General features: G+C 38.8%; 1 non-coding gene across 1 annotated transcript; it reads left to right on the top strand.

The window, feature by feature from the left end:
• Positions 1-18,907: 18,907 nt before the first annotated feature.
• On the top strand, positions 18,908-18,983 carry TRNAS-GGA (transfer RNA serine (anticodon GGA)). Its single transcript has one exon. It is a non-coding gene; the product is annotated as a tRNA-Ser (tRNA).
• The last annotated feature ends 6,422 nt before the right edge of the window (positions 18,984-25,405 follow it).

Raw genomic sequence — 25,405 nt, forward strand, 5'->3', positions numbered from 1 at the left:
ATACAAGTTTTTTTTTCTTTTTTTAAGATTTTTTTCTTATCCATCTTGTAGCCCCTGTTGCAGACTTCTTCAGAGGAACCACTTACATCTCTGAGATAAATCCCAAAGTAAATAGTATTGCTTTGAATTCAGACAGAATAAAAAAAGGTCAGAGGTTTTTCACCTAGATCCTTGCACTTCAGCTGAGTGAACTGAATCTATTCATCCCCTCACATACAGTGATTTGAAAACTTTTCATCTTAAAATGTCTTTAGTCTGCAAGTAGAAGTTTTTATTTTAAGTATCTGAAGGTGGCCAATATTCTAAGGAAGTTTATACTATCACGGAATAAAGGAGTAGCCTAGTCAAATAGTTTCTGGCTATGAAAATGGTTACTGAGTGGAATTTCAATATACTGACACAATGTGTACACCTTCTTCCAGGAATCCTGCTACATTAGGCAGACTAATAATAAGCAGGGATTATTATTGGCTTATCAAAGATCCAGAAATCCATTGGATGGGTCATAAGTTTTATTCACATTAAGTATACAGCAGCACAAATTATTCATTCAATTTGGCCACTGAAATACAAATGGTTAGACCACAAATTTTGACTGAAATCCAGTGGATAGGCAATAAATTCTGATGTATTTTCATTTTTTTATGTTAAGTTGTTTCCAATTATTTTTTTCTTTGGTATTTGGGTCATTTAGAAGTGTGTTAGTTTTTAAATGCTTGGACAGTTTCTAGATATGTTTCTGTTACTAATTTCTTTTCTTCTTTTTTTTTTTTTTTTGACAGAGTCAGAGAGAGGGACAGATAGCGACAGACAGGAAGGAAAGAGATGAGAAGCATCAATTCTTCATTGTGTCACCTTAGTTGTTCATTGATTGCTTTCTCATATGTGCCTTGACTGGGGTGGGGGGGTGGCTACAGCAGAGCTGGTGACCTTGGGCTCAAGTCAGCAATTTTAGGCTTCAAGCCAGCAACCATGGGTCATGTCTATGATCCAATGCTTAAGCTGGTGAGCCTGAGCTCAAGGCCGATGAGCTCGTGCTTAACTGGTGACCTTGGGGCTTCAAACCTAGGTCCTCCGCGTCCCTGTCCAAGGCTCTATCTACTATGCCACTGCCTGGTAAGGCCTGTTATTAATTTCTAGTTGAATTTTATTGTGTTCAGTGAAAATACATTATATGATTTGAATAATTATAATTTTATTGAGGTTTATTTTCTAGACCAGCATACGGTCTATCAGTGTAGAATTTGTTAAATTCTAGGAATACAAAAACAAATGGCATACAAATTATTAAACACTTCATATTTTTTATCTAATAGATATGTTTGCAAATTATAATATAATGTTTTAAGTACAAAACAATATGGACAAGACTCTATGGAAGATTAGCCAAGAAAACAAGTTATGCTTTAGATAGAATCATTTTGTTGGCACTTACTACTAGAGAGGACCCAGATAAGATGCATTATATTTATCATAACTTTGGGGGTTATTGTTTCTCTCATGTTACATATGAGAAAAGATTTAGATATTAGTGAAGTCAGGTCAGGGGATCAGGAAGTAATTTTCAGAGCTTGACAAGAAGAAGGTGGCATTGATTTTGAGTCAATAGGATAAAAAGATAATGTCTTCAGAGGCTTATCCAGAATTTTGAAGACTTCACCTTAATTTAATTAAATTTTATTATAGTCTATTATTAGACCAAGTCTCCTTGGACCCAGATCTCCCCTGATGAATGCTAATACACATAATATAAGTGGAGGCAACTGGTCCACCATGTGAAGGGCTGCATCTGTGACAGTGTGCGTCTGAATCTGGAAGTGTGGACCAGTCGACAGGAGCAGTGTCTGGACCAGTCGACAGGTGCCTGTATGTAACTGCTATGTGCCTGACGAGGAGCATACAAGGAGCCAGTGGTCTCTGGACAATATATTCTTTTTTTGTCTTTATTGAGTACTTATCTCTGAGGAACTAAAATAATTTTAACAGTCATCTAATTAGTTCATATAATATTCCTATGGAATATTCCTATGCCTCAAGTAGAGAGCAGATGATGTTGTCTTTCTTAAAATTTATTTTTATTTAAAATTTTTTTAAAAAAAATAGAATTCTTTAGGTGTAGTCTGGGAAATTTGATTAGATAGGTGAAATATAAAAAAACAACGACTTGTCTTTCCAAGTTTGAAAGCATTATTAACATTCAGAAAACAATTTTGTAACTCCCACTAAAGTTTTCAGAAGGTATGCTAGATAAAGGAGCTAAACATATCTATGGGTGTTTTTGATAAGGCACATCTTTACGAACTCTATGCAGCTCTCTGAATGGTGTAGAAGGATCACACTCAAAGCTGACTTTCAGAGAGCCTAAAGTTGGGTGAGGGCATTCTGAAAAAAAAAATGAAAAAACTATTGGTACCTTAAAGTTTAGGACAGAGACTGAAACTCCAAGTTCTGATAAGGGAACTACCAGCTTATTAAAGTGATAGTTGAAGTCTGAAGTGAAGATGGGCTCACCTAATGGAAAGAGCATGCATTTGTGGGCTACACTCGGGGAGAATGGGGAAGCCCACGAGGGCTGGGGAACTAGTCGAAGTGGGAAGAGTCTGGAGAGTCTCTGTATACTGTGATTAAATCTGAACTGCTAAAACAAGAAAACAAAGCACTTCTGCCCTACACGTGTGTATCTTTCTTGAAAATCAAGCAAAACTTGATCTCAAATGTAAAAAATTGAACTTTGAATTCATATTCTTTAAGGGACATTAAGAAATAGCTCTTAACCTTTAAAAGGCCACCAAACTCTTTGAAACTTTAGTGAACACCATGAATCTTTCCCTAAAAAAAACAAAAAATGGGTGTAAAGCCAGTAGCCAGAGCCAGGGCCACTATCACAGCAGCCCGGCTCATGCAGGTTCGCATTGGATTCGGACAGTCGGTAAAGAAACAACGGAGCCAAGAACTGGTAGGCCATTTTCTTTAATTCTAGCTTGCACCCGGCGGGCAAGTAAAAATACACACTGGGCTCCAAAACCCACTCACATTCAGTGCTCACAAAGCTACTGACTTATCCGAGTTTCCTAGAATCAAAGGTTTCTAGCTCACCAGATTTATTCACCTCTGTTCCCCATCTCCTTCCTTCTCCAGCGTCAAACTGCACAAACTGGCCTCTCACTCAATACTCCGCCATCTTGGCTCCTTCTCCTGGCCACATGGCCTCTTTCCGCTGTTCTCTGCTCTGCTCCCTCTGCTCTCTCATGCTAATCATCCCAGGAACCAAGAGAGCAAGCTCCTATTCTGCCCCTACTTTATAGTGTAGCTTCACAACCTTTAATCCAATATACAAAACAGGGAAGTCTCTAATACAAAGACACTTCTCTGAGGCATGATTGGATTGTACCGCCCCACATCAAAACAGGTGGGAAAGGCCTAATCCCAAAACCAAGCCCCAGGCTACAAGGATTCTACCTGCCCACAGAGACACACATTAATATCACCTGGGTGACGGCCTCCTCGTGGGCAGCGCTGTCTTTAACAAAGTGAGCATAATATATTTTATCTGCCCAACAGTGGGTATACAGGAATAGCCGGGATTCTGAGTTTGAAGCCTTACGGGTGCTGGTTATGATTACAGTATAAGACATAGCAAGTGATTTCTGATATTCAGATTGAGGTTTTTGCTTCTGCTTTCTTATATTTACTTGATGTTTTATTGTTATGGTAAAACAATACTGAACTTGTGGTTAGGATTGATAAGTTCTGATTTTTCTTCTTCTATTTTTTTTTTAAGGCAAGGGAGGGGAGATAGTGAGGCAGACTCCCGCATGCACCACCACTGGGATCCACCCAACAACTCCCTCAGGGGCCAATGCTTGAGTACTGTGCTATTTTTAGTGACCGAGGCTGATATGTTCCAATGGAGCTAATCTCAGCCCCCAGGGCCATGCTTGAACCAAGTGAGCCACTGGCTGTGGTAGAGGAAGAGGGAGAGAAGGGGGAGAGAGAGGCAGAGAGAAGCAGATGGTAGCTTCTCCAGTGTGCCTTGACTGGGAATCGAACCCAGGATGTCCATATGCTGGGCTGACACTTGATCCATTGAGCCACCCAGCCAGAGGCACTAAGTTCTATTTTCTAATTTTATCACTGCATTTTGTGCTCCTGTCATTATATATATATATATATATATAGTGTGTGTGTGAGAGTGTGTGTGATGTATGCACACACACACATATATATACACATATATACACAAATATGTATGCATGCTGTTGGGCAGATAAAATGTATTATGCTCACTTTGTTAAAGATAACATGAGGAAGCCGTCGCCCAGGTGATATTAATGTGTGTTGGGGTGGGCTAAAGGCAGGCGGAATCCTTGTAGCCTGGGGCTTGGTTTTGGGATTAAGCCTTTCCTACCCTTTTTGATGTGGGGTGGTGCAATCCAATCATGCCTCAGAAGGTGACTTTGGGTTGGAGACTTCCCTACTTTGTATATTGGATTAAAGGTTGTGAAGCTACACTATAAAATGGGGGCAAAACGGGATTTGGCTCTTGGTTCCTGAGGTTAGCATGAGAGAGCAGAGGAGAGCAGAGGAGAGCAGAGAAAGGCCACGTGGAGGAGGCCAGGAGAAGCAGCCAAGATGGCGGAGTGCTGAGTGAGATGCCAGTTTGTGTAGAGTTTGTATCTGGGATAAGGAAGGAGATGGGGAACAGAGGTGAATAAGTCTGGTGAGCTAGAAACCTTTGATTCTAGGAAACTCGGATAAGTCAGTGGCTTTGTGAGCACTGAATATGACTGGGTTTTGGAGCCCAGTGTGTATTTTTACTTGCCCGCCGGGTGCAAGCTAGATTAAAGACTATGGCCCACCAGTTTTTGGCTCCATGGTTTCTTTACCGACTGTCCGAATCCAATGCGAACCTGCATGGGCCGGGCTGCTCTGATGGTGGCCCTGGCCGTGGCGTCTGGCTTTACACATGCACATATATGTGTATATGCTTTATACATAATAATATTCATTCTGCCATTGTTATATTTAGAGGTTATAAGAAAATGGGTTAAATTGGAGCAACCTACTTACAAACTCGTAAAGTGAACATTAATAATAGTCTGCAGTATAACTGAAACACTCTGCCTTTTCTAGTTACTTTAAATAAAGTAATATTTCTTTTTAAAATTTCAAAGAGTTAATTAACATAAAAGGAACTAACATTATTTGATGAAATGCCTTTAATAGAATTTTTTAAAGGTTAAAAAATTTTTTTTGCTGCATTTATATATTTCCAAATGAGAATGAGAGACAAATATAATTCATCCTATTTCCAGATGAGATATGAAATGACGTGGAAAGTATGTTCAGAATGAAAATCTGTTTCAGATGGTGACAGCCAGAAGGGGAAGGGAAGAGGGGAAATGAGGTCAAGACCAATGACAAAATTTAAATCAGTGTAGGTGTTGTAGTAATATAATGTTATAGTAATTAAATACATAGAAATATAAAAAACAGAAATATGGAAGATATATAAAAATAATTAAGATAAAATATTAAAATTAATTAAGGAAATTAAATAAAGTTAGGCCATCTGGATAGGAATTAATATAGTGTATGCAGATGTGATAAACAGACTCTGACTTTTGAGCAGGACCCAGTTAGTGTGTGTGAAGTTACACATAGATAAAAGTGGCTTGATGTCATAACTTTGTAAGTTAATGTAAATAAGAATATCTTAAAAAGTGGTTTGATGTAACATTTCAGTAGATTAACATAAAAGGGGTTTCCTGTGAGGAACTCCCCAAAAAAGTGGTTTGAGGTGATAATCCTGTAAATTGACACCTGTTAGAAGGCATTGGCCATAAAAGATACTAAAGCTGAAGGGTCCCCTGCTGCAGTAGTCGCCCAGACTCCAACCTGACCATGGACTGTCTCCACGCTGCTCTGAGCTCTGACCAAAGATAGCCAAGAGGAGCACACTGACGGGGCCCCTTAAAGCTATACCCAGGCACACCAAAAGGATTTGTGAGTAATGAATGGCCTGTGTGATTCTTGCAACTAATTTGAGTGTCAGTCGTGTCTTTCTTCTGGTGGCAGTTAGTGTTGGCACTTATCAGTAGCATCTTCATAGCCGCCTCAAGAGTAGTCTCGAAGAGGCTGCCAGCCCTGCTGATAAGCAGGAGTGTCCCACTGCACGGGGAAGTCGAATCAGGGATGCCTGATTGATGCAGAGCTTGGGCTCTATTGAGACAGTAGGTAAATCAAAAGTTTTAACTCAACACCTAATATTGATGGACAATATTTGAGACAACTCTTTTGATCTTGGGCAATCTTATAAAGCATTTACAGTAAACTCAATTGTAGTCAAAATTTAACACCTTTGTTAAAGAGAAGGACAAAGATTGTTGCCATTTATTGATATTCCATATTTCTTTCTCTGCTTCCTCTTTTTTTAATCTGTTTCTTAGTTTTGGTTTGTGTTTGTGTGTGTGTAGTTTCCATGAAGTTAATGAAAAAAGAAGTTTTATATATACAGTAGTCCTTTTCCTTTTGAATGCACCTGATCTCTATCCTTTACAAATTCAGAAGTATACTCCCTTTTATGATTTTGTTGTCACAAATTATCCCTGATTATACTGTAAATTTGTTGGTAATCTCATTTGTAGTTTTGTGACCTTATGTTCTGTGTTTCAGGTAGAATAACCCCTGTGAGTATTTCCTGCAATGGAGGAATTCTTGGTGAATTTCAGCTTCTGAATGTCTGGAAAAGTCTTTTTTTCTCCTTCATATCTGAAGGATAATTTTGCTGGGTGCAATATTTTTTGGCTGATAATTTCTTTTTTAGTATTTTGACTGTTTGGTTCCATTCTCTTTTAAGTTGCAGATATTTTCTTGTGGAGTCCAATGAAAATCTAATGAGATTTTCTTTAGAGGTTCCTTTCTTCTTTTTCCTGGCTACCTTGAGAATTCTTTCTTTGTCATTAACTTCTGACAATTTTAATACAATGTGCCTTGGAGAAGGCCTTTTTTGGGTTGAGATAATTAGGTATTTTGTTTGCTTTTTTTATTTGAGGATCTAGACCTTTCTATAGGTTTGGAAGTTCTCATCAAGTATTTGTTTGAATAGGCTCTTTGTTCCCTTCTCTCTTCCTCCTCCTCCTCCTCCTCCTCCTCCTCCTCCTTCTTCTTCTTCTTCTTCTTCTTCTTCTTCTTCTTCTTCTTCTTCTTCTTCTTCTTCTTCTTCTTCTTCTTCTTCCTTCTTCTCTTCTTGTATGCCTATTATCCTTATATTGTTCTTTCTGATGGACTCAGGTAGTTCTTTGAGAGTTCTTTAATTTTTCTTTTTATGCCAGGTTTCTTTCTCTTTCCCTTTGTGTCATTTCTAAATTTCTATTTTTGATATTATTAATTCTTCATCTGGTCAGCTCTGTTCCTACGCTTGCTAGTTCATTCTTGATCTCTTTTATTGAGTTTTCTCCAGAATGTTTAGTTAGTTCATTTTAAAGTTTTATTTTTATTTCTATTTTTTAAAATATTTTATTTATTGATTTTTAGAGAGAGGGGAGAGAGAGAGAGAGAGAGAGAGAGAGAGAGAAAGGGGAGGAGCAAGAAGCATCAACTCCCATATGTGCCTGACCAGGCAAGCCCAGGGTTTCGAACCGGCAACCTCAGTGTTCCAGGTCGATGCTTTATCCCACTGCGCTACCACAGGTCAGGCTGAAAGTTTTAATCTCTTTGGTAAAATACTTGTTTTGTTTGTTGATTTGTTTTCTGAGCTTATTAAAATGCCTGTCTGTGTTTTATTGCATCTCATTAAGTATTTTCAGAACTGCAATCTCAAATTCTCTGCCATTTATATCACCTATTTCCATGTCTGTAAGTTTTTTTTTTATTGGAGGGGGATATTATTTTATATTCTTAGTGAGCTGCCTCACTGCTTTGGTTATTCATAGATTTAATGCATTTCCTTTGTCTAGGCATCTGTTTATGAGTGGCACTTCTCTTGCAGATTAATCCATAGAGGTCTTTTAATTATTTTCCAGTAGGTGGTGTTGAATCCCATGTCTTCTTAGATTTCTGGTGGGTTGGTGTTCCCTTGTATGTGAGTGTCTTTCCTGTGATCCAGACAACCTAGTCCTGGAGAACCAACTCCACAGTGGAATGTGATGGGTAATGGTGCTCCAAATCTATGAAATCCCAGTGCTGTCCCTCTGCAGCCAGATGCTACTGTCTATGTATAGCTGCGATGTGGGGGTGTACCTGGCTGGGGAACCTGGCATCCATTTATGTGTTTTGCCATTCCAGTAGTGGCAAAATTGGACTTTTGTGGGGGTGTCTCCTATACCCTGACCCCAGGACCAGTCACAGAGTGCACCCGTTGCTCAGTGAACAAAAGTGATTCTGTAGTGCCAGTTCTCAGGGTTTAGATAATGTGCTCTGCAACCTGACACCAAGGGCAAAAGGGGGCAAGCCATTTGACATTAAGAGGTGATCAGGCTACACAGCTTTGTTTCTCTGTCTGGAATGCTGACTGACTAACAAACATAGCTGCACCTCTGTGCTGTATCTTTGCCCAGGTCTCTGGGCTCAGCCATAGCTCATACTGCCCATTCCTGTAGAAATATCTACTGAATCTCTTTGTTCCTCCCAGTTGAAAGGAGTACCAGCCCCAACCTGATACCAACCTCCTCGGGCTGAGCCATGCATGCTCTAAGCTCCCAGCTGTAGGGCTGTGTCCATGGTTAGCAAGTGGGTTGGATTGAGCAGGGAGTCTTTTGTTGAATTATAGCATTCAAATTGTTGAAATTTCAAGGGAATCTCTCATGCCATCATTTCTCTGATGTCACTCTCATATGCACATTTTGAAATGGTTTGGGCAGAAAATCATGTTACTTATGCATGATTAAGTATTATCAAAGACCCTGAATGAGTATTATCTGTGTTATTATATTTCCCTTAAAGAATTGTCTTTCAAGACATGAGCCAAAAGTATGGTACAAATGGACAACTAGAATCTTCTCCATTCAGGGAGATCCAAAAACTATATTATTCAACCTAGGATTACTAATCTTATATAAAACATTGGGTTAAAAACTGTTTATTATTATAAATAAATAATAAAACATATTACAAATAGGAAGTTACCATTTTTGAATCCAAAGCTTTGTATTTACAGAAAGGATTTTTCAACCAATCATCTAAATGACCTTTATCCAGAACTGTCTAATGAGCATATAAGCTGAAAAATGTTTTAGGAGAAAGCATCAAAAAATTATTCATATACATAAAGATCTTTTTCTATTAGTGAACTTCTAATATTTCACATTAAAGCTGTTTAGTAGACAAAAGGTACAGAATGTTCAAGTAAACTTTTATACTTCAAACATTTATATGCATTTTGATTTCTTCATAAAGTAGCCAGACAATAATTATTGTGACTGTTTAAAATATTTAAGGAAAAATTAACTTAGTATGTACTAAAACTAATTTTATCTGAAATGAGCATGGAAGTATCTCCACAAGTACTCCAGGTATATTCACCCTAAAAATAAATTGGGACATGTGTTACTGAAGGAAAACTTCTCTGTACCAATTTTAGAGAGACTATAATACAGCGATACCTTGAGATACGAATTTAATTCGTTCTGTAACAGAGCTCATAAGTCAGTCAACTCATATATCAAACTGCCAATACTGGACTCGTGCACCAACGCGCCAACTAGCGGCAGCTTCTCAAATCATGACTCCTATCTTGGAATTTCGCTTGGATCTCGAAGAAAAATATGGACTGAGTTGCAGCTTGTATCTTAAAAAAATTTGTATGTTGGTCTGTTCGTATTTCAAGGTACCACTGCTGTATATGTATTTTCTTAGTAGATACCTTTATCTAGCTGTCTCCTGGATACTTGTGACTGACCATGCTCCAAACCAATTTCATTATCTTGCCCCTAAAACCTATAATTATATCTGCTTCCTCAACTTAATTAGTGGCATACTATCTATCTTTTCAGAGAACAATGTATCATACTCAATTAGTCCATCTTTCCTCTTACCTACTTCTAATAAATCATCAAATGACACAGACTTTACCTTTCAAACAGCTTTTAAGTTCATCCTTTTCCTTTAATACAATTGCTCTCTCCCTACCCTCTGCCCTCATCTTTCATGCAGTTAACTTCAATAACCTGCCAAGTGTTTCCTTTGCCTCTGATTTCTTCTTACCCCAATCCATTATCCATACCTTTATGACAGTTTGCTTTCTGAAATGCAACTTTGACCAGTTAGTACTGGGTTTTTAGCCTCTCAGTGACCTCTTTATGTCCACAGGATCAAATCAAGCTACTTAGTAGAGTGAATGAGTCCTCTCATGCCATGACCTCTGCTTTTGCTCCTGGTTGCCTTCCTTTTACTCTGGTTCATGCTTTGCATCCTAGCAACATTCCACTATGCTCATTTCCCCTCTTTACACCAATAACATACACTTACACTTACCTTGGAATGCTGCTTCTACTTAATTGGCTGTTGAATTAATATGTACTATTTAAAATCCAACTTGAATACTAAAGATAAGCTAAAATAAAATGGTTATAGAGTTACCTGTATTAAGATGCTTTTTTTCCCTTGAAAAAACTCCTTTTATTCCACTAAGATAAAATTATTCTACTCTTTTTTGCTACCTTTCTAGTTTACATTTGCTTATATTTCTTTTTATTTTATTTTATTTTATTTTATTTTATTTTATTTTTCTGAAGCTGGAAACAGGGAGAGACAGTCAGACAGACTCCCGCATGCAACCGACCGGGATCCACCCGGCACGCCCACCAGGGGCGAAGCTCTGCCCACCAGGGGGCGATGCTCTGCCCCTCCAGGGCGTCGCTTTGCCGCGACCAGAGCCACTCTAGCGCCTGGGGCAGAGGCCAAGGAGCCATCCCCAGCGCCCGGGCCATCTTTGCTCCAATGGAGCCTTGGCTGCGGGAGGGGAAGAGAGAGACAGAGAGGAAGGGGGGCGGTGGAGAAGCAAATGGGTGCTTCTCCTATGTGCCCTGGCCGGGAATTGAACCCGGGGCCCCCGCACGCCAGGCCGACGCTCTACCGCTGAGCCAACCGGCCAGGGCCACATTTGCTTATATTTCATTGAACAAGATAGGTTTAAACTATTTATATATCAATTTTCTTTAAAAGCATGCATGCTACCATATATAAGAAAACATATCTTTCATTCTAGTTGCTTGCAGTTGGTTCCATATGTTGGCAACCATCTCCTGAGTTTTCTTCTGAACATAATTCCAAAACCTACCTTGCAATAAATGGCTTCAATGATTGGCTCATTTAACTCCCTATCATTCAATTGGATCTACTGTTAGGCCATTTGAAACAATAAGTGTGAGCAGTATGGTAATATCCATAATAATGTAACGCTTAATGCTGTGAAGCATTGCGGCTAGTAATTCCAGGTCCTGAGTGGGAATGGCGTGGAATTAAGAAAATAAACTTAGAGAAAAAGGATGGGCTCCCGAGGATTTTTTGCAATGCAAAAGATAGCTTGCAAAAGGCCAATAGCCCCCAGCCTGCTATATTATATAGCCTTACGCAAATGAGGAAGTCTCTGATACAAAGTCACACATCTCCAAGGCAACCCAAGAATTCTCACAAGTGCAGAAATCCTCCATCCTGCATAACTGAAATCAACCAACATCAGAACAAACAAAGGGTGAGAGGAAGGGCATGTAAATTGCTTTTAGCAACTTCAGTAAGCAAGTGAAGTGGGGTGGGGGTGGGATAAGTGCAAATACTCAGCTTCATAGCCAATATGGAGGTGTGAAGAGAAGAAAGCCTTTTGCTAAGCCTCAAAGTGCAAGGGCTTTGCCACTTGCAGTCTCCCACAACTTAATATAAAAGATAATTATGAAGAAAATTAGAAATATTTGTGTATGTTTCAATGTCTTATTAAAAATATGTTGCTGACATTGGTTGGTCACAGGTATAATTGCAGAAGCAGAAGAAAGCATACAGCAGTTGGTTGATGCTTGTTAGGAATATTATTTTCATAGTGATTAGTACTATGAATGCAATTTCATTAACTTTTTATTGAATTACTAGTCCTAAAATTTGCTTGTATACCAGAAGGTACAAATGGACTTCCAACACACCCATTGGGTTAATTTGCAGCAATATTTTAAAAAGTAGATTTTATACTAGTTGTGTGACTGGAACGAGGCCATGAAATATATAGATATAATACCCTAAAATATTAAAGTAGTTTATAATGATTAGGTATTTAATATGTTCAACCTGTAGCCTTCTTAGTCTTCTCAGTGTAATCAGAGTAGAAACTTTCTTACATTCTACTGCATTACCCAATCACTCGTATTCTGGTTGACATTGATTTCTATGGATACGCACCAGAATGCATAGAAACTTTCTTACATTCTACTGCATTACCCAATCACTCGTATTCTGGTTGACATTGATTTCTATGGATACGCACCAGAATGCATCCAATACTACACATTTGTTTTGTGAGTATGTCATGTTTTGCTTAGGTTTTCTCAAAAACATAGCCTAACATTTTCTTCATAATCTTTGCCTTCAGTTAAATGTACTTTATATCTTTCTAGGACAAACAATCACCAACCAATAAATATTGTGTTCTTTTTTGCACTCAGTTCTGGCACTACAATTTTTATGTGACAGCTATAATTCGACAATTTTTCAAAAAGTTATATCAGATTCTTTAGATCGGTACTACTGTCTCATATAGGCATTCTAGTTTGTCAAGGGTCATTCTTAAAATTTGGCTTAAGGTTTGAAACAACACTGTACTGAAACATTAAGGATCATTTCCTTTTCTGTTTATGGTGTTGGGCATTGCATTTATATCAATGCAATATAAAATCACATCAGCTTTTATGGCAACTACATGATGCATTTGACTTACTGATCTTAAAAGAAACAAAATATTTAGGTACTATGTTGGAATGTTTTATTAAGTTTTCTCTCATGCTATAGTTTTGATTTTGGTATAGTTTTTTTTGTTTTGTTTTGTTTTTTGGGGTGTTTTTTTTTTTACAGAGACAGAGAGTCAGAGAGAGGGATAGACAGGGACAGACAGACAGGAATGGAAAGATGAGAAGCACCAATCATTAGTTTTTCGTTGTGCATTGCAACACCTTAGTTGTTCATTGATTGCTTTCTCATATATGCCTTGACCGTGGGCCTTCAGCAGACCGAGTAACCTCTTGCTTGAGCCAGTGACCTTGGGTCCAAGCTGGTGAGCTTTGCTCAAACCAGATGAGCCCGCGCTCAAGCTGGCGACCTTGGGGTCTTGAACCTAGGTCTTCCGCATCCCAGTCCGATGCTCTATCCACTGCACTACCGCCTGATCAGGCTGTTATAGTTTTTATATGATGTGCATTTTAATCTGTCCAGACTCATTTTAATTCATGCATTTGTTTTGCTGATTATCTGTTTGTTTATTTATTTATAAGTGGGAGGAGGGGAGATAGAGAGACAGACTCTCGCAAGTGCCCCAACTGGGGTCCCCCCAGCAACCTCTCTCTGGGGCCAATGTTCAAATCAGCCAAGCTATCCTCAGCTCCTGAGGCTGACACTCAGATCAATGGAGCTATCCTCAGTGCTTGACACCAAAGCTCGAGCCAATCAAGCCACTGGCTGATGGAGGGGAACAGAGAGATATGGAGGAGAAGGAGGGAAAGAGAAGCAGATGGTAGCTTCTCATGTATGCCCTGATCAGGTATCAAATCCCAGACTTCCACACACTGGGCTGATGCTCTATCCATTGAGCCACCTGGCCAGGGTATGTTTTGCTGATTATTTCAATGCAAAAGTTGTGGAGGGAAGTAGTGAGGTAAGCAGACTCTTTGTTAAGGCAGCAGATGATGGATGTTGATCCTTTCATTGCACTGTAGCCTTTTCCTCTTGCTTAGTTTTACCTGGCCAGAGAAAAGAAGGCTGGAGAGACTAGTCTCTATTAGAGCAGCTTGGCTCTACTCTTTTGTTCCTCTGTGGTTTAGAGGGCATTCCCCCAAGCCAACCTTGGCTTTTATATTATTCTCTGTAGGTTCTCTAAATGGGCAGAAACTGTAAGGACATATTTAATTTTTCCAAATGCAAATTTAAAAAGAATATGTCTGTAATTCTCTTGGAGACTGTCATAGAACATCTGAGATGTGGCCTCAGTGATCTTAAATCAGAGCCTGGTTGGCTCCCTTGCTCCCTTTTTATATTTTTCTTCTAGTGCTCATGGAAGCCACTTTTTTTTTTTTTACAGAGACAGAGAGAGAGTCAGAGAGAGGGATAGATAGGGACAGATAGACAGGAACAGAGAGAGGTGAGAAGCATCAATCATTAGTTTTTCATTGAAACACCTTAGTTGTTCATTGATTGCTTTCTCATATGTGCCTTGACTGTGGGTCTTCAGCAGACCGAGTAACTCCTTGCTTGAGCCAGAGACCTTAGGTCCAAGCTGGTGAACTTTGCTCAAACCAGATGAACAACCAGCTCAAGCTGGCAACCTCGGGGTCTCAAACCTGGTTCCTCTGCATCCCAGTCTGATGCATTATCTACTGCACCACCACCGGGTCAGGCTATGGCAGCCACTTTTGAACAGAATGAAGGATGAGCATGTTGGTAAATGTTATCTTTCTGGTCCTGACACTGCTGGAACAACTTTTCTATCTAAAATGTGATTAGAAATTTAGAGTCCAGTAAGGTCCTGAAAACATCCTCTTCTGCACCTTACTCTAAGTATTCTTGTTAACAAACACTAAAGGGTTGATTTTATTCTCTTTGAAAATTATGCAAAGCATTCTAATTTTAAACTCAGTCTTATAAAAATTTGCTGGAATGACATTTGAAATCAGGATTTATAGATGAAAATTTATCCCAGTTCAGCACATCAAATATCTCACAAGACAGTCATTCTCAAGATGAGTGAATCCTAACTCAACTCTTGGGCTTCTATGTAGTTAGTCTAGTTAGATGATGGTCTGCAGTAAGTGTTTTAGAGGTCATGGACAATTTCCCATTTCTGGGAAGTTTGACAGTCAATATAAAAGTTTGATCATGCAGAAAATATAATATTTTCTTATAATTAAAAAGAAATTACTATTATGACTTTATTTCACAGGTTAGTCAAAACTATTTTCATCAATTCAGAGCCCTATCTGATTTTCCCTGGAGTTGCTTCTAATTTCTGGGTACTTTGTTCACCCACAGTACTGCTGGGAAGATGTTATACTGTCTAGTTGACCATAAGGCTACTCTAAAATGAACTGAGACGATCTTGTTTTCCCCTAGCTTCATGAAGATCATTTCTCTTTTTTTTTCTTTTTCTTTTTTATTTTTAGTGAGAGGAGGGGAGGCAGAGAAACAGACTCCTGCATGCACCCTGACAGGGATCCACTAGGTAAGCCCAGTAGGGGGTGATGCTCTGCCCATCTGGGCTCTGTTGCAACCAGAGCCATTTTAGTGCCTGAGGTAGAGGACATGGAGCCATCCACAGTGCCTGGGGCAAATTTGCTCTGATTGAGCCATGGCTGCAGGAGGGGAAGAGAGAGGGGGGGAGAAGGAAGCAGGGGAGGGGAGGAGGGAGAGAAAAGCAGATGGGCACTTCTCCTGTGTGCTCTGACCAGAATCAAACCCAGGACATCCACATGCCGAGTCTAAACTCTACCACTGAGCCAACCCACCAAGGCCATGAAGATAATTTTTAAGTGGTCCTTTGTTCCAGAGCTGTTAGTCTCATGTGACGCTCAACCAGGGAAAGATCTGCTTCTCAGGATCTGTGCGTGGCTGTTGACAGCATTCACTCCTTGAATGTTTCAGGTTTGAGGCCCTTATTTAGCTGTCTGTAGTTTTCATCTAATTCTATTGTTCCTGGTGACAGTGATGACACCTGCCTCCTTTGATATGACATGATATGGCTTTGAGAAACTCCACAGGGCTATTTCTGACCAATTATGACTTTTGCACAGCTATCAAGAGTAGAAGAAACCTTCTTCTCTGTGTCTGCTGCTTTCTGAGCTTTATCTGGAAAGAAGACACAATTTTTCTCTGTACTAGGATTTGCCCATCCCTTCTCTTGCCCTGTGGAGGGAGCATATGGAGCAGCAGCAAATATTTCTGTCATCTTCATTTGCTCTGGACTACGCTGCAGAAGACCGGACTCTGCAACTCCAGGCCCAACACTGTGCGTTCAAGCCGTTCTTCTTTCCTGCTCTTCTGTGTCCTTCTCGTCCAAGGTAACTTTGTCTTGTATCTGGATGGTGGGAGTTTTGAACAGAAAGTTGTGCTCCTTGCCATAATGTAAACCTGTTAGTCATACTCTTGGCTATTTTTATGCTCTTGAAACCTAGGCTTTTTTTAATTTCCAAAGTCAAAATGTGATGTTTTTGTTTTATCTTCTTTCTGATGTTTCCACACTTTCATGAGAGAAGAACAAAGGGAATGCCCTCGAGCCTGCACAGATAGAACAAATAAAACACATTGGCTAATCTATTAAAATATTATTCTGCTGCTGCTCCATAATGAATATATAAAGATAAAAAGTTCTTGTCTATTTCACCCTCAGTCATTTCTAGAATGATCATTTCAGCAACCATTCAATTTATTATATATACAGCTGTGAAAAATTTAGATGTAGTCTATGAATTCTACTAAAACCATAAATAGGTTGCTGTTATTGAGTTCTTAAAGTTTGACTTATGATTGTCTTACCTAGAGAGAAGAGAATGGGAAGACACATGCCAAATGTACTTTCCAGCTGAAATCATTTGATAATATAACCAATACATTTCACATCACTTTTGGGGAACTAGAAAAGATAAAATATATTAAAATATTAAGTGACTTTGAGGCAATATATCATTCTTAGATTAGAGATTCTGTTCTGTCTCCAGATTCTCTTGCCCTTTGTGGAAACACTGAGAATACACATCAGTTTCATGAATCACACCCACTTACTGCCAATCTCTGCCATCATCTATTGGAGGCAGTGCTGGGATTCAGCCGGTTTGTACCTCTTTGGCAGAACCTACACCTAATTTTTTGTTGAGTTCAGCGAACCGGTTATTAAAATGGCACTCATAATCAGGGTTCTCTCTAAGGTGGGCACCTAGGCAGCTGCCCAATGTGGAAATCACAAATTTACATTCCTTACTCTTTTTTTAACATTCATCTGCACAGCAGCGTATTCTAAGTGCCTATAGTAATGTTCATTCTGTCCATAGGTGAAAAAAATTGCATTGTGAAGACGTCATTCAAGAAGCAATATGGAAATATCTTAAATAACCATTTTATTGTTTTATTGTCAGGTATGAATATTATTTCATTCATATTTTAAAACTTTCATCACATAATTTACTTTTGTATACCTCTTTTATCGTTCTTATATAAATATTAAATACATGGCCTGACCAGGCGCTGGCGCAGTGGATGGAGCATCAAACTGGGATGCAGAGGACCCAGGTTCGAGACCCAGAGGTCGCCAGCTTGAGTGCGGGCTGATCTGGCTTGAGCAAAAAGCTCGCCACCTTGGACCCAAGGTCGCTGGCTCGAGCAAGGGGTTACTCAGTCTGCTGAAGGCCCATGGTCAAGGCACATATGAGAAAGCAATCAATGAACAACTAAGGTGTTGCAACGTGCAATGAAAAACTGATGACTGATGCTTCTCATCTCTCTCCGTTCCTGTCTGTCCCTATCTATCCTTCTCTCTGACTGACTCTCTGTCCCTGTAAAAAATAAATAAATAAATAAAAATAAAATAAAATAAATATTAAATGCATGAAATAAGCTACCTTTTGGTGTATCATTTCTTTTTTTTTTTTTTTTTTTTGTATTTTTCTGAAGTTGGAAACGGGGAGGCATTCAGACAGACTTTCACATGCGCCCGAACGGGATCCACCCGGCATGCCCACCAGGGAGTGATGCTCTGCCCATCTGGGGCTTTGCTCTGTTGCAACCAGAGCCATTCTAGCGCCTGAGGCAGAGGCCATAGAGCCATCCCCAGTGCCAGGGCCCGAGCCAACTTTGCTCCAATGGAGCCTCAGCTGCAGGAAGAGAAGAGAGAGACAGAGAGGAAGGAGAAGGGGAGGGGTGGAGAAGCAGATGGGCGCTTTCCCTGTGTGCCCTGGCCGGGAATCGAACCCAGGACTCCTGCATGCCAGGCCAACGCTCCACCACTGAGCCAACCGGTCAGGGCCTGGTATATCATTTCTTTATACTTAAAATGATTATTAGGTCAGAGAACCAGTTGTTATTTGAATCCCACCACTGATTGGAGGGCATAGTAAGCCCACTGAACCCCTGAAAGTCAGTTCCCCAAATAGCAGACTTTTGTGAGCTTTCTTGCTCCTCCTGTTTTTTCTTCAAAATTGTCCATTGCCCTGGATACCTTGTTTTGCCACTGCCTTGCAAGTAAGACTCCTGAAGGGGTTTAAGGAATATTCCCTCCCTCCAGACACAGCTGTGGTGGATAAGACAAGGCATATTTTAAGTAGCAGAGCAGTCTAGTCATTCACATCAAGGCTGGAATGTGTAATAGCAGGCAAAAGCAGGGTTTTTCTCCTTTTTTCCCCCTCTCTCTGGCATGTGATAAGTCAAGTGGTCAGCTTTATACGTTCAGATACATGTAGTCATTTGTCAATGGAGCATAATTAATACCAATAAAACTGGATCACAAAGAATTTTGGTGTCAATGGATTTTCATAGAGCCAGCCTTTGCCATTTGAATCTCCAAAAGCCCACGAACTCTCTCTCCTCTTCATCTTCAGGCCTAATACATTTTCCTTCTGCAAGATTCATCACTTTCTGAAAAGATTGATATTTCCTTCAGGTAAAATAGAGAAGAAGGTATTAGCCATATAAGTGTTGTTATGATTTGTCTCATTAAAAAATAAATCAAGTAGCCCTGGCCGGTTGGCTCAGTGGTAGAGCGTCGGCCTGGAGTGCAGAAGTCCCGGGTTCGATTCCCGGCCAGGGCACACAGGAGAAGTGCCCATCTGCTTCTCCACCCCTCCCCCTCTCCTTCCTCTCTGTCTCTCTCTTCCCCTCCCGCAGCGAGGCTCCATTGGAGCAAAGATGGCCCGGGCGCTGGGGATGGCTCCTTGGCCTCTGTCCCAGGCGCTAGAGTGGCTCTGGTCGCGACAGAGCGATGCCCTGGAGGGGCAGAGCATCGCCCCCTGGTGGGCAGAGCGTTGCCCCCTGGTGGGTGTGCCTGGTGGATCCCAGTCGGGCGCATGCGGGAGTCTGTCTGACTGTCTATCCCCGTTTCCAGCTTCAGAAAAATACAAATAAATAAATAAATAAATAAATCAAGTAGTTGAACCAATAGGAATTAGACTTAATTTCTAATGATTAGGTCTCAAAAGGAAAGGTGTCAATGAGAAGTATACAGTAGCTCTAAAGTCAAAATTAGGATGGGTCTGACAATGAGAAAGGGATTTCACTTTTGGTATCAGGAAGTGTGAAAATTAAGTGCTGTCATATGATGGAACTGTGGGATTGTCTAAAGCAGGGGTAGTCAACCTCTTTATACCTACCACCCACTTTTGTATCTCTGTTAGTAGTAACATTTTCTAACTGCCCATCGGTTCCACAGTAATGGTGATTTATAAAGTAGGGAAGTAACTTTACTTTATAAAATTTATAAAGCAGAGTTACAGCAAGTTAAAGCATATAATAATAATTACTTACCAAGGACTTTATGTCAGATTTTCGCTAAGTTTGGCAGAATAAATCTTTAAAAAACAACTTACTATAGTTAAATCTATCTTTTTATTTATACTTTGGTTGCTCTGCTACCACCCACCATGAAAGCTGGAACACCCACTAGTGGGCGGTAGGGACCAGGTTGACTACCACTGGTCTAAAGCATGAGACAAGACTTATCACATAGCTTACCCATGACCAAGCAACTTTTTTTTTTTTTATTTTTCTGAAGTTGGCTTACCCATGACCAAGCAACTATGATGAATGTGCCCCATCATAGTCAAGTTCTGATGTGAGGAGAGTTCATAACCCTATTTCAGTCACCAGCCATTTACAATCCTGAAGAAAGTCTTTGAGAAAGGGGAGTAGTGGTTAGTGTGACTGCCTCTGTTTTCAATGCTGTTAGTCACTGTTCTTTTCTGTATTTGAAACAAACTCCTAATTGAGCAGCCAATGTGTGGCTAAGGGAGGCTTGTGATAAATCATTTGTATTTGCCCTTAATATCTAAAGCTAATTTATTAGAGGACAAGAATAATATTACTAGCTCTTTGTGAAAATCACAGTGGGTCTTATTGATCACAGTTTCCTTTCCTGTGGACAGAATGCTACCAAAACTTTGTTTAGTTTTATGCTCTTCTCATCTGTACTGTATAAATTAAAATATCAGAAAAATTGGTTTTTATATTGGGAATTTAGACCTCACACCTTATAAATAAAGTGAAAATAGATTATTCCTTTAATATTTAGTAATTTTATTTTGCTATACATACATGCTAATTTATTATTAAAATTAAATATCTGAAAACCTTCAGAATTTTACAAAAGGAAGAATAAGCAACACTTTTTCAGATTTTTGCTTTATTTCATTTTGTAGAAGATAACTATCACTTTTATATTAAAGTATTATAGAGAAATCATTTCATTTTATTACTTTATAAAATCTGACCTTGTTTGTCATGATGGAAGTACATAACATTTTCAAAAGCTTCTTGGAACTTGACTTTTTTTTGTCAACAATATTTAAAAAGAAGAGACTATCCATGACAATACTATGTTATATTAACTCACTATGTTTAATATGTAGTAAATTATGCTTTATTTTATTGTTCTTTAATAATTGGTGTCTATGGTTATAATATTTTATGCTAATATTAGGCAGATATGAAAACCAATAAATATTTTTATGCCTTACTAATTGAAGATCAGTACGAGATATGTAGTGATATATACTTAGATGATTTAGATCATAAGTTTACAAAGCACTAATGATACTTAATTCTGTGTTTTATACTATACTCTGTATTATTATTTTAAATATGTATTACATAGTATATTATTAGTATTAATAGCATGTCTGCTACTAATAAAAGAGTAGGATTATAAGACTATTGTAATATACTTATCCTGCAAAATTTATATTATAAATTCATTAAGGAAACAAAAAAACTTTATAATATATGCAAGTACTGTTTCACACACACAAAAAAATACAAACTATTTGAATTCCACACATTCTTTACCAAGTGAATGATTAAAAATTTATAAAGTTCTTGTTGAGTATTTTATCCTCATAGTTTGAATGATTGACATGATATTGCATACAATAATTTTTATTCTGCATGAAATTAGTCTTCTTACTGTGATTCAGTAAATACATATAAGATCAACTTAAAACACATTCTCATTCTACATAGACCACCAAATCCCATAGAGTTTCTTAAATATTTTATGAATCACAGTGATTTTTTGATAGTATCAAAATATTCTCTCATTTGTTAAGTTTTTACATTAGATTCCATATGACATTAATGATGAGTAGCTATGTGGAAAAAGATCAATGCGATGGCTCAATATAACTCAAAAGGAAACATGGCGGCTCCATGCTTTACATGTGCTGTCATTGATAAGGAAACACATTTCTAATCTAGATTTATTTCTTCTATTTAAAAAAATTTCACTAGAAAATACATTATTAAAAACAACTGTTTTGCATGTTAAATTTTATTTATTTATTTTTTTCATTAAATTTATTGGGGTGACATTGGTTAATAAGATTACATAGGTTTCAAGTGTAGATAGGTTTCAAGTGTAGACTACTATGACATATGATCTGTATATTGCACTGTGTGTCCATCACCCAAAATCAAATCTTCTGTCACCATATATTTGGTTCCCTTTACTCCTTCAGCACCCCCCCTTCCCTTTGGTAACCACCATGCTGTTGCCTGTGCCTATGAGTGTCAGTTTTAATTCCCACATCTGAGTGAAATCTTATGGTTCTTAGCTTTTTCTGTCTGACTTAGTTCTAATCTAGATTTATTTCTTCTATTTAAAAATTATTTTGCTAGAAAATACATTATTGACAAAAATGTAAATATATGTAAACTAAATATAGAACAATATTCAGTAATTTTAAGGCACATCAGTTTCAATTGTCTATCAACTAATAACACTGTTCTTGTAGATAATATCATGATAAACAGAGACCATGCTTCACAAAGAAGGTTGTTCTGTCTTAACTAAAAAACAACAACAACATCTTATAATGGTAACTAAACCTTTAATCTTAGTCTGGAAAGATAGTTCAACTTCTATTAAGTAAAAAGTAGATAATAAGTTTCCTTTACTGCCTCTGTGTTAGATATTGCCCAGTTATAAGTGACTTCGTGGAAAGATCAGGGGTAAGTCTCTAACAACAACAAAAAACCTTGATGATGTGTAGCTCCTTTTTATCTTTATTTTTCTTATGTGAAGCTGTTTAAGAAATTAAATTCTAAAACCACAAACTATTTAAAAAAATAAACACAGGCCCTCTAGGTCTTTTCAGATCAAGAAATTGTTTTCAAGTCAGTCACTTTGGGAGGTCTTGTGTGTTTTTGTCATGCCAAATAGGTGCCTCCCTGCCTTCCACCTTTTCAAGGTTTTCATAGACGTTTGCTGACAGGCATTCATAGTTGTCATTCCCTGCCCCTCGCTCCCAAACATCCAGACTGGAAAATTTGATTCTGGTCTGTCAACCATTAAGCGGAAATAATTATTTCGCAAGTAGTGAAGGTGAAGTGTGACAGTCATTTCATATCAGTGGCCTTTTCCAAGCTCTGGAAAACATCCAAGTTTCTTTTTCTTTCTCTACTTCTTACAGGCCATCCAGAGAGAGAGGAAGCTAGGGCTGACAGCTGAGGTTTTCCTGATGGCCTATCCTTTCCATCAAACTATGCTTTTATAATTAGAATTGATAACAGGCAGGCAAAAATTAAAACACAATTTATAGCTTTCCAGGCCTTTAGACTTAATTGCGTGATGTTTCATTGTTCTTAATGAGACTGCTAAATCTTCATTTCTTAAAAAAAAAATCAAAACAAAATAACAGAAAACAACCCTTTAGCGAGAAAAGAAGCCATAAGAGTATTATAAACAGAAGAGTGGGATACAGTCGTATACTTAAGAAAGATCCAACTTGTGTGGAAAATCAGTTGATTTTTAGTGTTACTGGAAGTAGGGACTTAGCTGCTAATGTAATAGACCAAGGGAGACTGATGGAGGTTTGCCTAATATGACAGGAGTTCAGGCGGTGAAAAGAAGAAGGATTCTGATTATATTTGGAAGGTTCAGCTGACAGGACTTAATGTAAGATGTAAGAGAAAACGAGACAAAGTAAGCAAAATGACAAGATTTTTTGGCATGCATAACCAAACAAATAGCTTTTACTGAGAGGCATAGCCCTGTGAGTTATTGAGTTGGGTGAGCTTTTCTGTTGGTATAGGAATATGGCAGACTCAGAGATCTGTTTTAGACATATTAAGTTTGAAGTCTTCCTCACTTAGATCAGAGGTCTGCAAACTACTGTCCAAGAGCCAAATCTGCCTTCCTGGTTGTCTTTCTAGGGCCCACAAACTAAGTAAGGGTGGTTTCTAATTTTTAAACTTTTTTTTTTAGAGAGAGAGAGAGAGAGAGAGAGAGAAGGGGGGAAGGGGGGAGGAGCAGGAAGCATCAACTCCCATATGTGCCTTGACCAGGCAAGCCCAAGGTTTTGAACCGGCAACCACAGTGTTCTAGGTTGATGCTTTATCCCACTGCGCCACCACAGGTCAGGCAGGTTTCTAATTTTTAAAGGTCAAGAATGAACTAAATACCATTTTTGTGGTAAGTCAAATTTATATGCAATTAAAACTTCAGTAGCCATAAATAAAACTGTAACATAGCCAAACTCCTTTGCTTTGTCCATGGCTGCTCACATGCTCTCCAAGCAGAGTCGAGTAGTTGAAACACAGACCATATGCAAAATTGAAAATATATTTGGCCCTGGATGGTTAGCTCAGTCAAGAGTATTGTCCTGAAACAACAAGGCTGTAGGTTTGATCCCCTGTCAGGACACACAGAGAAAGCAACCAAAAAATTCACGACTGCTATTTTACTTTGGTTGGTGGAACAACAAGTGCTTCCCTTCCCCCTCCCTTCTCTCTCCCTTTCTCTATCTCTCTTAAAATCAATAAAAATTAAGCCCTGTCTGTATAGCTCGATGTGTTGAAACGTCGTCCCAGAGCACAGAGGTTGCCAGTTCTATTACCCAGTCAGTGCACATACAGGAGCGGTTCAATGTTCCTGTCTCTCTCCATCCCTGTCATTCTCTCTCTCAAAAAAAAATTATCTGGCCTCTTATAGAAAAAAGTTGCTGACCCCTCACCATGATGGTCCCCACAACAACATGCTGGTGTGAACTGTAGGAAAGTTAGCTGCTTCTACAACATCCCCAGTCAAGAAATGGCTTGGTTTTTGCTCACTTCTTTATAACTTTAGTCATAAAAGAAATTTAACATGTGAGTTTTAATACAAACATCAGTGTCCTATCTAATAGTAGATTACTTAATGTGAGAAGAAACTTCTGGCAGGCCAAGGAAGGAGGTGCTGTTTCATATCAGGATCTTTGGGATTCCCCAAAATGTATCATGTAGGGTTTGACTTCATTTGTCCATGGAGTAACTGGCTTGGCCTGGAAGGACCCTGTTTCACACGGTGTCTAACACAACTATTGTGCTGTCATAGTAATCTCTGAATCATCAGAACTGGGTGTAAGAAAGATTTTCTATCATTTTGGGATCCGCTGCAAAAAAAGAGAAATGTAATAATTTTATTTTATTGAATTATAGATTCATCTTTCTCTAACCCTAATTAGAGTGAAGGATTCTTTTTGCTTTTAGGAACCAGTGAAGTGGTATTGGTATTGTTATAAAAAAGACGTTCATTGCCCCAAACTAAATAAGGTTGATAATTTGGAAGACTGCAAGATAATCTCCCCTTTCTGAGAGCTGAGCTCACGTTGTACATGTGCGTATGTCCGTGATTGTGCTACAGGGCACAGGTTCATGCTGCAGTGTCTAATTTCCTCGAAGTTTTTTCCATATTATTTTTAGTTCACTACATTTTGATATGGAATTGCTTTATAATACACATGAAAAACTTTTAAAACATATTCAATATGTGAAAAGACACTTTCTTTAAAACCTTTTATCGCTAGTGGAGCTTTTCTTCCTTTCTATAAAAGGACATATGGGAGGAGAAATGATCAAATCCTCACCAGGAAGTTAGTCCCTACTGAGCGGCTCCGGCTGGCCAGGTGCCTACAGAGTTCGCAGAATGCGTCAGGTCTGGGCTTCAGAAAAATGACTCAGTGCTTGCTCTGAAGAGCAGAATTTT

Source organism: Saccopteryx leptura, chromosome 1 (genome assembly GCF_036850995.1).
Source record: "Saccopteryx leptura isolate mSacLep1 chromosome 1, mSacLep1_pri_phased_curated, whole genome shotgun sequence".
Taxonomy (NCBI): Eukaryota; Metazoa; Chordata; class Mammalia; order Chiroptera; family Emballonuridae; genus Saccopteryx; species Saccopteryx leptura.